The 11,244-nt window shown below is 37.9% G+C and overlaps 1 non-coding gene across 1 annotated transcript; it reads right to left on the reverse strand.

Moving 5' to 3' along the window:
- Nucleotides 1-5,409: 5,409 nt before the first annotated feature.
- LOC129688764 (U6 spliceosomal RNA) lies at nucleotides 5,410-5,516 on the reverse strand. The gene has a single exon (XR_008721986.1). It is a non-coding gene; the product is annotated as a U6 spliceosomal RNA (small nuclear RNA).
- Between the last annotated feature and the right edge of the window lie 5,728 nt (nucleotides 5,517-11,244).

The raw sequence follows: 11,244 nt of genomic DNA on the forward strand, positions 1-11,244 counted from the left end.
TGTGTACATATTCTTCATATAAACCAATCTGTTCTCAGTCCTATAGTATTTTCTGTGCCTTTGTGAGAGGCAGAGTACAGTGTTTGGATGTAAGGACCACATCTAATACAAATGTGTTTGGATTCATAGAGTTTAGTCTAATTTAATCATTATCATCTCATGGGAAAGAATTTATAAACCCTGTGTTAGAGGTGTAAAGATTGAGGATAAGAGAATTTGAGAAACAACTAGTTTGATTTCCGCAGTGGTTGTACAAGTTTGTACTCCCACCATCAATAGAGGTGTGTTCCCCTTTCTCCAGTTCCTGGCCAGTTTGTACTATTGCTTGAGTTTTTGATTATAGCCATCCTGATGGGTGTGAGATGGAATCTTAAGGTCACTTAGATTTGTATTTCCCTGATGACTAAGGATTTCAAATATTTCTTTAAATATTTCTTTTCCATTAGAAATTCTTGTTGAGAATTCTCTGTTCAGCTCTGTACCCCATTTTTAATTGGGTTATTTGGTTTATTGGTGTCTAATTTCTCGAGTTCTTTTTGTATTTTGAATATTAGACTTCTGTTGGATATAGGGTTTGCAAACCTCTTTTTCCTTTCTGTTGGCTGCTGTTTTGTCCAATTGATAGTGCCCCTTACCTTACAGAAGCTTTTAAGTTCATGAGGCCCTTTTATTAAACATTGATCTTAGTGCCTGGGCTGTTGGTGTTCTGTTCAAGAAGTTGTTTTTTCTGTGCCAATGAGAAGGCTATTTTCCCACTTTCTCTTCTAAGAGATTTAATATTTTATTTTGGGGTTTTTGGTGCACTTAAGTTTTGTTCAGGTGATAAGTATGGATCTATTTGCTTTCTTCTACAAGAAGACCTACAGTTAGATTAGCACCATTTGCTGAAGATGCTACCTTTTCCCCATTGTATGACTTTGGCTTCTGAATCATCTAATGTGGGCCCGTGGGGGCTCACAGAGACTGAACCACCAACCAAATAGCATGCAAGACCACTTGGGCTCCCTGCACATATGTAGCAGATGTGCAACCTTGTCTTCATGTGGATCCCGCCAAAACTGGAGAGAGGGCCCTCTCTGACTCTGACGCCTTTCTTTGGATCCCTTCCCCTAACCAGCTGCCTTGTTTGCCCTCAGTGAGAGAGAATGCAATAAGTTAATGTACCAGGGTAGGTTAGTATCCACAGGGGAACTTCCCCTTCTCCAAGCAGAAGGGGAGTGAAGAATGCAATGCACAAGTATGGGTAGAGTGGAGGAGCTTGGAGGAGAGAAGGGGGCTGCAATCAGGCTGTAAAATTAATAAGTAAATTAATTTCTTTTAAAAAGAAGAGATAATTTGTTCCACTGGGCAGAGACAAGTAGCCAGTGAAGTTAGAAGCCTCTCAAAACTAAGCCAGAACGTTACTCTGGTCAGGTTGTTAGGATGCTATACTCTAGGCTAGGTGTCCTCCACACTTTTTCCTCATCTTTGCATGAGGACATTTCTTCTTTTATGGGAAAAGACTTTGCTTTTCCTGAAAATTTCTATAGAGTCAATCCAAGAACCCAGCTTGTTTCAGTGTCTTATTTTCCTTCAATTTCTCTTATAAGATATAAGTGGCCACAGTTGCAGGTTAGAAAAGGAGTAATAAAATGTCGAGAACACACAAAAAAAATTTCCCTGGATAGAACTGAGCTGTGATTTTAATGTACATTCCATCATATTGTTATCCAAACACACTCTGAGTTTAATTTCTGAGTTACAAATCTTCCCTGGTGCATTAACAAAAGTCATCATCTCCCTGTCATAATCTGGTTACACTACAATTTCCTGTTCATTTTTAGTAAAATCTCTGATGTAAGTGCAAACTAGCTAGGTTTAAAAAGCTCATTGTCTTAATTAATATAATTTAAAATTTTTACTGATTAATTTTTCTTCAATTATTTCACTTTTGTACATATTGTATACTTATTTTTACTCTCTCCAGATTTTCATACCGAAAAGTGTCTTTCTCACATCCTTATTTATTTGATTTATTGTATTTGCTCAGTTTAAGCAGAGCCTTCTGTGTGACCTGGGGTTTAGAGCTCTCCACTGGAGGCTGATGTGCTAAGCAGAGTATATACAACTAAAGGCAATAATTATCCATTTCCAGGATCTGATCAAGAGCCAACAGCTCCACAATAAGAAGTATGGCTTTATGACCCATCTCCCATCTATGACTAATGACTGACCAGGCCAGTCTTATGCCGGTCCAGGGCAAGTAACTTCAGCTCCAATGAGCTCATGGAGGTAATGGCTGTGTCAGGCCTAAAGGATAGCATTTTTGCCATAGTTTTCCTTGTCCATTGCCCTTTTCTTCAAGGTTCTTTGAGCCTTAGAAGGGGAGTACAAATATCTGGTAGGACTGACCCTTCGATTGCCACTTATCATCAGCATCTTGACATGTTGAAGAAATGTAAGCAGTCTTTCAATTAGCAAGCACCTGTGCCTTGCTGTTTGCTGGGCTCTGGGAAGAAGTAAATATGAGCTAGGTTCCTGCATTTGATGGAGGAGGAGCAATGCAAAAGAACAAAGCTGTCTTGCATTCTTGTGTTCAGGCACTATGGGTGTGCAGAGGAGAGTGCCTTAAATGTGACTTGCTGAGAGGTGGGGTCAGGGGCCACAGTGAGGAGGGGGCTCTTAGGAGTAATTCCAAACAAATGTATCAAGAAACCATGTTTTCCTCTAGGGTTCTTGCTGTAAACCTTTTATGACCTGAAACATAAGATTTTATTACAGTTATTTTTGAAGGCACACTTGTTTAAATGTGGTTTGGGGAACAAAATCACCACTCTATTGTTCTGAACTCAGGGCTCTCTGAGGCAGTGAATTGCCCCGTCACACACAGTGCAGGACACATTTCCATTCATTTGCCTGACATTTTCCTTCCGAAGGGAAGAACAAGCCAGTTTGTTCTCATCTTCTCAAAAAATATGAAATGTGTTGCCAATTATCTCCTTAAGCTCTCCACAAAAGGCAAGACTAGCCCACAAATCCCCCCCAGAGAAATGCCAGTGTATGCCATATTTCATTTGCGTTTTGTTTAACGTCCTCACTGAAGGGGTAAGAAATGTTCAATTGTCATGGAAACACATTAATAACAAGTCCAATTTATCTCTGCACAAAGTGGAAAGACACGGTTCATGCTCTTCAGAATTAAGTTTCCTTTTCTTCTTTGCACATTTACCATTTTATTTTTGGTTTTGTGTTTTGTTAACCATCAATCCAATAAGATTTCTACAATGCCAAACAGTTGTCACAGTATAAATTGTGACAACGGGAAGAAAGAAACTTCTTAAAATAGTCCTTTGTGTTCACTGTGCTGAGAGCTCCACATTTACTGGATCCACAGTAGTGGTTGCTGAGGAGAATCTTATTGTTATTTTCCTTAGGGTCTTCGTAAAACTCATAAATATGAAGTAACTTATACGGAGAAAATCCCAGCAATACTAACAACTATGGGACTCAACTTTTATATAAGACTGAATCCCATGTCTTGCTCTAACTTCTTGCTTTTCTTTGCAATCTGAAAAGACCTAAAAGGCATCTTAGTTCGGCTTCTATTGCTGTGATTAAGGAAAGTCAGGATCAAAAGCTGCTTGAGAAGAATATAGTTTATTTCAGCTTAAATCTTTAGGCTAGCATGAAAGTAAGTCAGAGCAGGAACACACAGGAGAAACTTGGAGGTTGGAACTAAGGCAGAAACCATGGAGGAGCCCTGCTTATTGGCTAAAATCTCATGGTTTCCTCACCCTGCTTTCTTATACCATCTGGGACCATCTGTCCAGAAGTGGTACCACCCAAGGTGAGCTGGGCCGTTCTACAACATCCATTAAGAAAATGTACTCTAGACTTGCCATTAGGCAAAACATTTTCTTAATTTTTATTTTATTTTTATTAATTACAGTTTATTCACTTTGTATGCCAGCTGTAGTGCCTCCCCGGTCCTCTCCCGATCCCACTCTCCCTCCCTTTTCTTGTCTTATGCTCCTCCCCCAGTCCATTGATAGGGTAGATCCTTCTCCCCTTCCATCTGACCCTAGCCTATCAGGTCTCATCAGGACTGGCTTCTTTGTCTTCCTCTGTGGCCAGGTAAGGCTGCTCCCCCCTCAGCTGGAGGTGATTTAAGAGCCAATCACTGAGTTCATGTCAGAGATGGACCCTGTTCTTATTAGAGAGCCCACATGGACACTGAACTGCATGGGATACTTCTGTACAGGGGTTCTAAGTTATCTCCATGCATGGTCCTTGTTTGGAGTATCAGCCTCAGAAAAGACCCCTGTGCCCAGATTTCTTTGGTTCTGTTGCTCTCCTTGTGGAGCTCCTGTTCCCTCCAAGTCTTTCTATCTCCCACTTCTTTCATAAGATTCCCTGCACTCTGCCCAAAGTCTGGCTATGAATCTCAGCATTTTCTCTGATACCTTGCTGTGTAGTCTTTCAGAGACCCTCTTTGATAGGCTCCTGTCCTGTTCACTGTTTTCTCTTTCTTCTGATGTTCATCTTGTTTGCCTTTCTGAATGAAGATTGAGAATCTTACCAGGGTCCTCCTTCTAGATTAGCTTCCTTAGGTGTACAGATTTTAGTATGATTATCCTATATTATATGTCTAATATCTACTTATAAGTGAGTATATACTATGTGTGTCTTTCTGCTTCTGGGATATCTGACTCAGGATGATCTTTTCTAGATCCCACCATTTGCCTGCAAATTTCATGATTTCTTTGTTTTTAATTGCTGAGTAATATCCAATTGTATAAATGTACCTATTCAATTGTATAAATGTACCACAATTTCTGTATCTATTTCTCCATTGAGAGATATCTGTGTTGTTTCCAGCTTCTGGCTATTACAAATAAAGCTGCAACAAACATAGTTGAGCAAATGTCCTTGTTCTGTACTTGAGCATCTTTTGGATACATGTGGAAGAGTAGTATAGCTGGATCTTGAAGTACCACTATCCCTAGTTGTCTGAGAAAGGGCAAGATTGATTTCCAAAGTGGTTGTACAAGTTTATATTCACACCAGCAATGGAGTAGGGTTCCCCTTTCTTCACAACCTCTCCAACATGTGTTGTCATTTGAATTTTTGACCTTAGCCATTCTGATGAGTGTAAGGTAAAATCTGAGGGTTGTTTTGATTTGCATTTCCCTGTTGATTAAGGATGTTGAACATTTCTTTAAGTGTTTCTCAGCTATTTGATATTTCTCTATTAAGCATTATCTGTTTAGCTCTGTACCCCATTTTTTAATTGGTTTACTTGATCTGTTGCTGTTTAACTTCTTAAATTCTTTGTATATTCTGTATATTAACCCTCTGTCAGATATAGGGTTGGTGAAGATCCTTTCCCAATCTGTAGGCTGTCCTTTTGTTCTGATGACAGTGTCCTTTAAAAATATGGAACACTTCAAGAATTTGTGTGTCATCCTTGTGCAGGGGCCATGCTAATCTTCCCTGTAGTGTTCCAATTTTAGTCTATGTGCTGCCAAAGCCAGCACTAGGCAAATCTTTAGAGACTTTTTCTCAATTAAAATTTCTTTTTCACAGATGTCCCTCGTTTGAGTCAAGCCGATAAAAAACAAAACAAAAACAAACAAAAATCCCTAATCAGCACCATAAAAAAACCATACTAATATACTTATTTTATTCTTCCCTTTATTGTGCATATTATATGTGTGTGTGTGTGTGTGTGTGTATTACATTTAACAACCTGCAAAAACACTTTTCATAGCCTTTTTCAGTGTTATGAGGTGACTCTTTGCAAACCCTGTTTTTATAAAATAAGAAACACAGGCATGGGTAGAAATAACTGTTTTAAGCTGTATGATAGCAGAGGCAGAATACAAGAAGAAACGATTCTAAATTCCATGCTGACTGACCTCACAGTCCTGTCTCACCTCAAAAGCAAATTCAACTTGGTTTCCTGCCTCTGCAGAGCTTAGCATTTGCTAAGTCAGGCATTCTATCATTACTGTAGTACCGAGCAATTTAAATAGCATTTAAATAGTGTGATTTTTAAGGGCCCCTTTTGTGCACTCACTCTCTCCATCATTGCCCTTTTGATTCACATGCACACACATACACACACAAACACACATACACACATACACACATACATCCTGAATACTAAGGACCCATTTGAAGACATAGCTTAGAGGCCACAGCACAGTGGAGACATTTCAGATTACTACTGATATTTAAAGTGTTTATATTTTATTTTAGGACAGTTCCTCAATATTTTTTCTATAATCTAATTGAAAACTGAAATAGAATATTTAAAAATTAATGTTTTTCATGCATCTGAAAATATCTATTGTTATGCAACTTATTTGGCATTATTTGTATTTGATTACGTCTATGCTTTTTGTCTCAAACACAAAAGAAAGTTTCTTAACTGTCACAGATATTTCTGTTATGGGGCATAAAACTTATTGAAGAGAATTATTTTAGAATTTGAATAGTATATCTTATGACCCCAATTCACTCCATCATTTATATAATACTTATTTAATTTGAATAATTATTAATTTAACTATTGTTGTTGGTAATAAAAGGGTGTAGGGCTATTGTTGCTTATTACTAGCCCTATAATTGTTATGGCAGTATTATTTAACCCGCTCTCATAATCTATAATACACAGATACCTTTAGATTTTATAATTGCCTTATTTACCTTGGGATGGGCAGATACTTCAGCTATGTTATTTCAATAACCTCACCATCCACCTCCCAGCCCCCATCCATTTTCCTCTGTCTTACCATCCTTACCTGAGCTACCTTTCATCATACTCTTATAAATACTTGCTTGTATTCTTCATATGGGCCTTTCCACACCATTATTGGAGTCCTTCCTCCTGGCCCACATGGTTACTGTTCCACACTAACACATGGTGGCTTCCTTTTGATTCCTCTCTTCCTACATTTCTGTCTCCTTGCCATGATTTCCCTTTCCCCATGACCCAGGAACCTTAGCCACACCTAACTCCTTCCACCCTGCCCAGGTCCCAGGAACAGGCCTTTTTATTAACCAATCAGGAATAATGTCTTAGGCAGATTTACACAACAAAGATAGGGCAATAAGCAGATCTTGTGAGCCAGTAACTAGCACCAAAATACAAACATCAGACCAACACCCAACAAGCTATTTAGAATAATAAGGTTCCTATTAAGTATTCCTTTCCTGGTTAATTTAATTAGATATCAAGTAGCTAATTTTACCAACCTGGAATTTTATATATTCAGAAAGCATTGTAGGTCAGTAGTAAGAAGAAATCAATTTATAGAAACACCAAAAGGAGATATTCTTTTTTTTTCTTTTTCTTAATTTATTTATTCTTTATTCAGATATTCTTTATTTTCAATGTTAGTGAAGTTAATAATAATTTCTACTTGGGTCAATGTAACCCATTGTATGGGAATAAATGACAGAAAAATATAGGTTTTGTTTTTGCAGCTTTCAAGTACCTCACTATTAATGCCGTTCCACCCTAATTCCAAATCAATGCCTAATAACAGGATGTGTTCTTTCCCTTCAAAATAATATTTATTAAATTGGAGAAAGAAAAGACTCAAATAACTTTTTTTTACCCTTATTGATGTTTTCATAGGTATATAGAATATACATAATATATATCTTATTAACTAGAACCAGTTTTAAAATAAAAATCCAATGGTGAGTGATATATGTGTGTTCCTAGGGAGGCATATGTAAGCAATAGCAATTAGTGACAAAGCCATATGTCTTCAAAAAAGTTTGAAGGACATCATGGTGTGTAATATGGCTTTGAAGCCAGAAAAGGGTAGTAAAAATATTATAATATAATTATATTATAATCTCAAAAAATTTTAATGTTACTATAGATGAAATGTTGAGAAAGGACTTTATAATAGAGATATTAAGCATTCAAAGATACGTAAATCCCAACTATTAAGATAACAATTGAGTCGTTTTTTGTTTGTTTGTTTCAAATCCATTTTTCTGTTAAGTGGTTCCATTGAATGGTTCCTAACCTTGCTGGTTTGATAATCTTACACTGTAGTCACCACAGCTGCCATATTTAAATTCCCCCCTTTAAAGTTGTATTTTTTATTTCTTTAATAGTTTCATGCTTATATATAATGCTTTCAGTGTTTTTACTTTTCATCCTTCTCCCTCTCCCGCTGACACGTTCCGTTCCGTCTGACCAGCTAGACCCCTTCTTATATTCTTGACTCACTGAGTTTAACTAGGATGGATTATAGGAAACTTGCTTGGGTAAGATATTATTTATTAGAACACATAGGACTTCTCAGTGGATACACTGCTGAGGCAATGACACTCCAACCCCCAGCAAGCGTTAACTGCCAATAGTCTCTCAGGGAGAGGTGGGACCCTGGGGTTCTTTTTGGTCCATGACGATCCACTGATTTACTTTGTGCAGGTCTTGTGGACATAACCACAGCACCAGTGAAATCAAAAGTGAGTGCAAGGGCTATCCCTTGCCTAGCAAACATTTTTTTTTTATAGTGGAGGGTTTTTAAATTTTTATTTTTATTAATTACAGTTTATTCACTTTGTATCCCAGCTGTAATGTCCTCTCCTGTCCTCTCCCAATGCCACCCTTCCTCTTATTCTTCTATACCCCTCCCCCAGTCCAATGATAGGGGAGGTCCTCCTTCCCTTCCTTCTGACCCTAGTCTATCAGGTCTCATCAGGACTGGCTTCATTGTCTTCCTCTGTGGACTTGTAAGGCTGTTCCCTCATTAGGGGGAGGTGATTAAAGAGCCAGTGAGTTAATGTAAGAGACAGTCCCTGTTCCTATTACTGGGGAACCCCCTTGAACACTGAGCTGACATGGGCTACTTCTGTACAGTGGTTCTAGGTTATCTCCATGAATGGTCCTTGGTTGGAGTATCAGTCTCAGAAAAGACCCCTGTGCCCAAACTTCCTTGGTTCTGTTGCTCTCCTTGTGCAGTTCCTGTCCCTTCCAGGTCTTTCCTGTCCTTTCTAGGTCTGTACAACTTTAAGCTGTGCATTTCTCATTTTTCTAGCTCTCACATTTCTACTCTTTGTCTTCTGCAATATTTCTTGACCCTGGGGTGGGTTGTGAAATGTTTGTGGTGATTTTGTTGTTATTCTTCTTGTTTTATTATTATGTTATCTGATCAGAAGCTCAAAGCGAAATTTGTATCCTAATGAAGTACAGGGTGTGGAAATCTATGCTGCTTTCCCCAGCTCAGAGTTAAAACTAAGCTATTATTTTAATAATAAAAGGATATAATTATTGTTTTATGTTTAATGTTATCCCAACCACCCTATTGATTTTATTTTCATGTTTGCATTTTTAAATATTCATTGATCTTGAGCTGAATTTTGCCAAATTACAGCCTCTGAAAGAAATTAAAGCCCTGCTTTTCAGAACTGATATTTTAGTTGAAAAGAAGAAAGTTAACCACTTAATTAATTGATCACAAATTTGTCATTTTATAAATGTCATGGATTCTACTATGGAGAGATGACTGAGAGTTTGTTACAGGTTTTTCAGGCCAGGACACAAGCCATGACTGGAGTGACATCCCAGAAGAAAGAGACATTATAGATGAAGGTTGAAATGAGCTTAATAAATATTAAGGACAGAACAGAATGAATCTAAGCTCTTTGCAAGGGATAAAGAAGAAAATTATAAAAAAACAATACATAGAATAAATGGGCCCCTTTGCTACAAATAGTTTAGAGAAATCAACATAATTCCATAACGCTGAAATATCATTTTTTAAGGATAAAACATGATTGATTTATATTTTGAAATGATTTCTTTTACCCCATTTCAGAAAAATTAGTATTGTCAGTGGTTTAATGAGATTTGGTAGAAATAGCAACAGAGATTTCATTCTTTCAAACACTGTATAGTTAAGAATACAAAAATTGTCAACCTGGATTAGAAGAGAAAAGACTCTTCTAATCTAAAAGACATAAAAATCTAAAAGAAATATGTTGGATCTGGCCATTTCCAGGGCAGATATGTGTAATACATGTCTAATTTACTCAACTATTCAATAAAACACAGGTGTCCTAGGAGGGAGTCACAGGCCAGAGTCTCAGGCCTTCATCAAATGGCACCTCATTCTAGATGTTTATTCTTCATTTTCAGGCAATTAGCAGTGGAGTAGCAGAGCCATTCAAGGACGTAAACTTCATCAGTTCTGTAGATCAGAATCCAAATAACCTCAGCAATAAAAATTTATCCCATGATTTGTAAAAATCATGATGTAGCCAGAATCATCTCTCAGTTAAAATTCATCTATTCTCCAAAGAAAGCAATATAGGCTGAAATAAGCTAAACATTGGAACGGATAAATTAGGATTAGCTAAACATGGCTGTAAATGTGTGATTCTTCAGCTACAACACTTCCCTGTCAGAGCATCCAAGCAGCGGTAGTGTAAGAAACGTGCTACACTGATATTCTCACTCACAGAGCAGTCGGATGAGATGTGAAGGGGATAGTCTGCTTTCTAGTAATTTCTCATTATGTTTGAGGAGGATCCTGTCGATGAAGGCAGCGATCTGGAAAGGGATGAGAACAAAAACTCAGCTCAGATTGACTTCGTCAACCCACACCAGGCAGTTCATTGTCAGCATATTTAGAATAGCATGCAACTTGGGGAAACATTTCTAGGAATAATCATTCCCATTCCAGGCTTCCAGGCAATGATTGTTCCAATTATAACTGCACAATAAAAATTAAGACATGACTACTCAGAAACTTCCTTACAAAGTACATGTGGTCATGGGGGTGGGCTCTATAACAAAAAGGCTTAGAACGGTAGTTCTAGTCTTCCTAATGATCAGACAGCTGCACACAGGTCCTCATGAGTGGTAACTTCTCACCATCAAATTATTTTTGTTGCTACATCATAAATGCAATATTGCTACTTTTATGAACTGTAACGCTCCTAAAATTAGTTTTTGGAGACAGAGATTTGCCGAAGGTGTCATGACCCACAGGTTGAGAACCACTGGCCTAAAATCTAATGTGGTCCCTTCCCAAGATAGAATAGAGGTCAGCAGTACATAAAAGGCATATGGCAACTCCACTAAGGATAGATTCTAAGAGCTCTGGGAGCTAAAAATAATGGTCTAGAGAGGGAAGAGTCAGGGATAATGATGACGGGGAATTTGGGTTAGGTCTATAGCAAAAGGAGGGTGAAGCTGCTGCCACAGAAAGCTAAAAGGACACGAGGTCTTTC

Source organism: Psammomys obesus, unplaced genomic scaffold, assembly GCF_907164565.1.
Source record: "Psammomys obesus unplaced genomic scaffold, mPsaObe1.curated_primary_1811, whole genome shotgun sequence".
In the NCBI taxonomy this organism is placed as follows: Eukaryota; Metazoa; Chordata; class Mammalia; order Rodentia; family Muridae; genus Psammomys; species Psammomys obesus.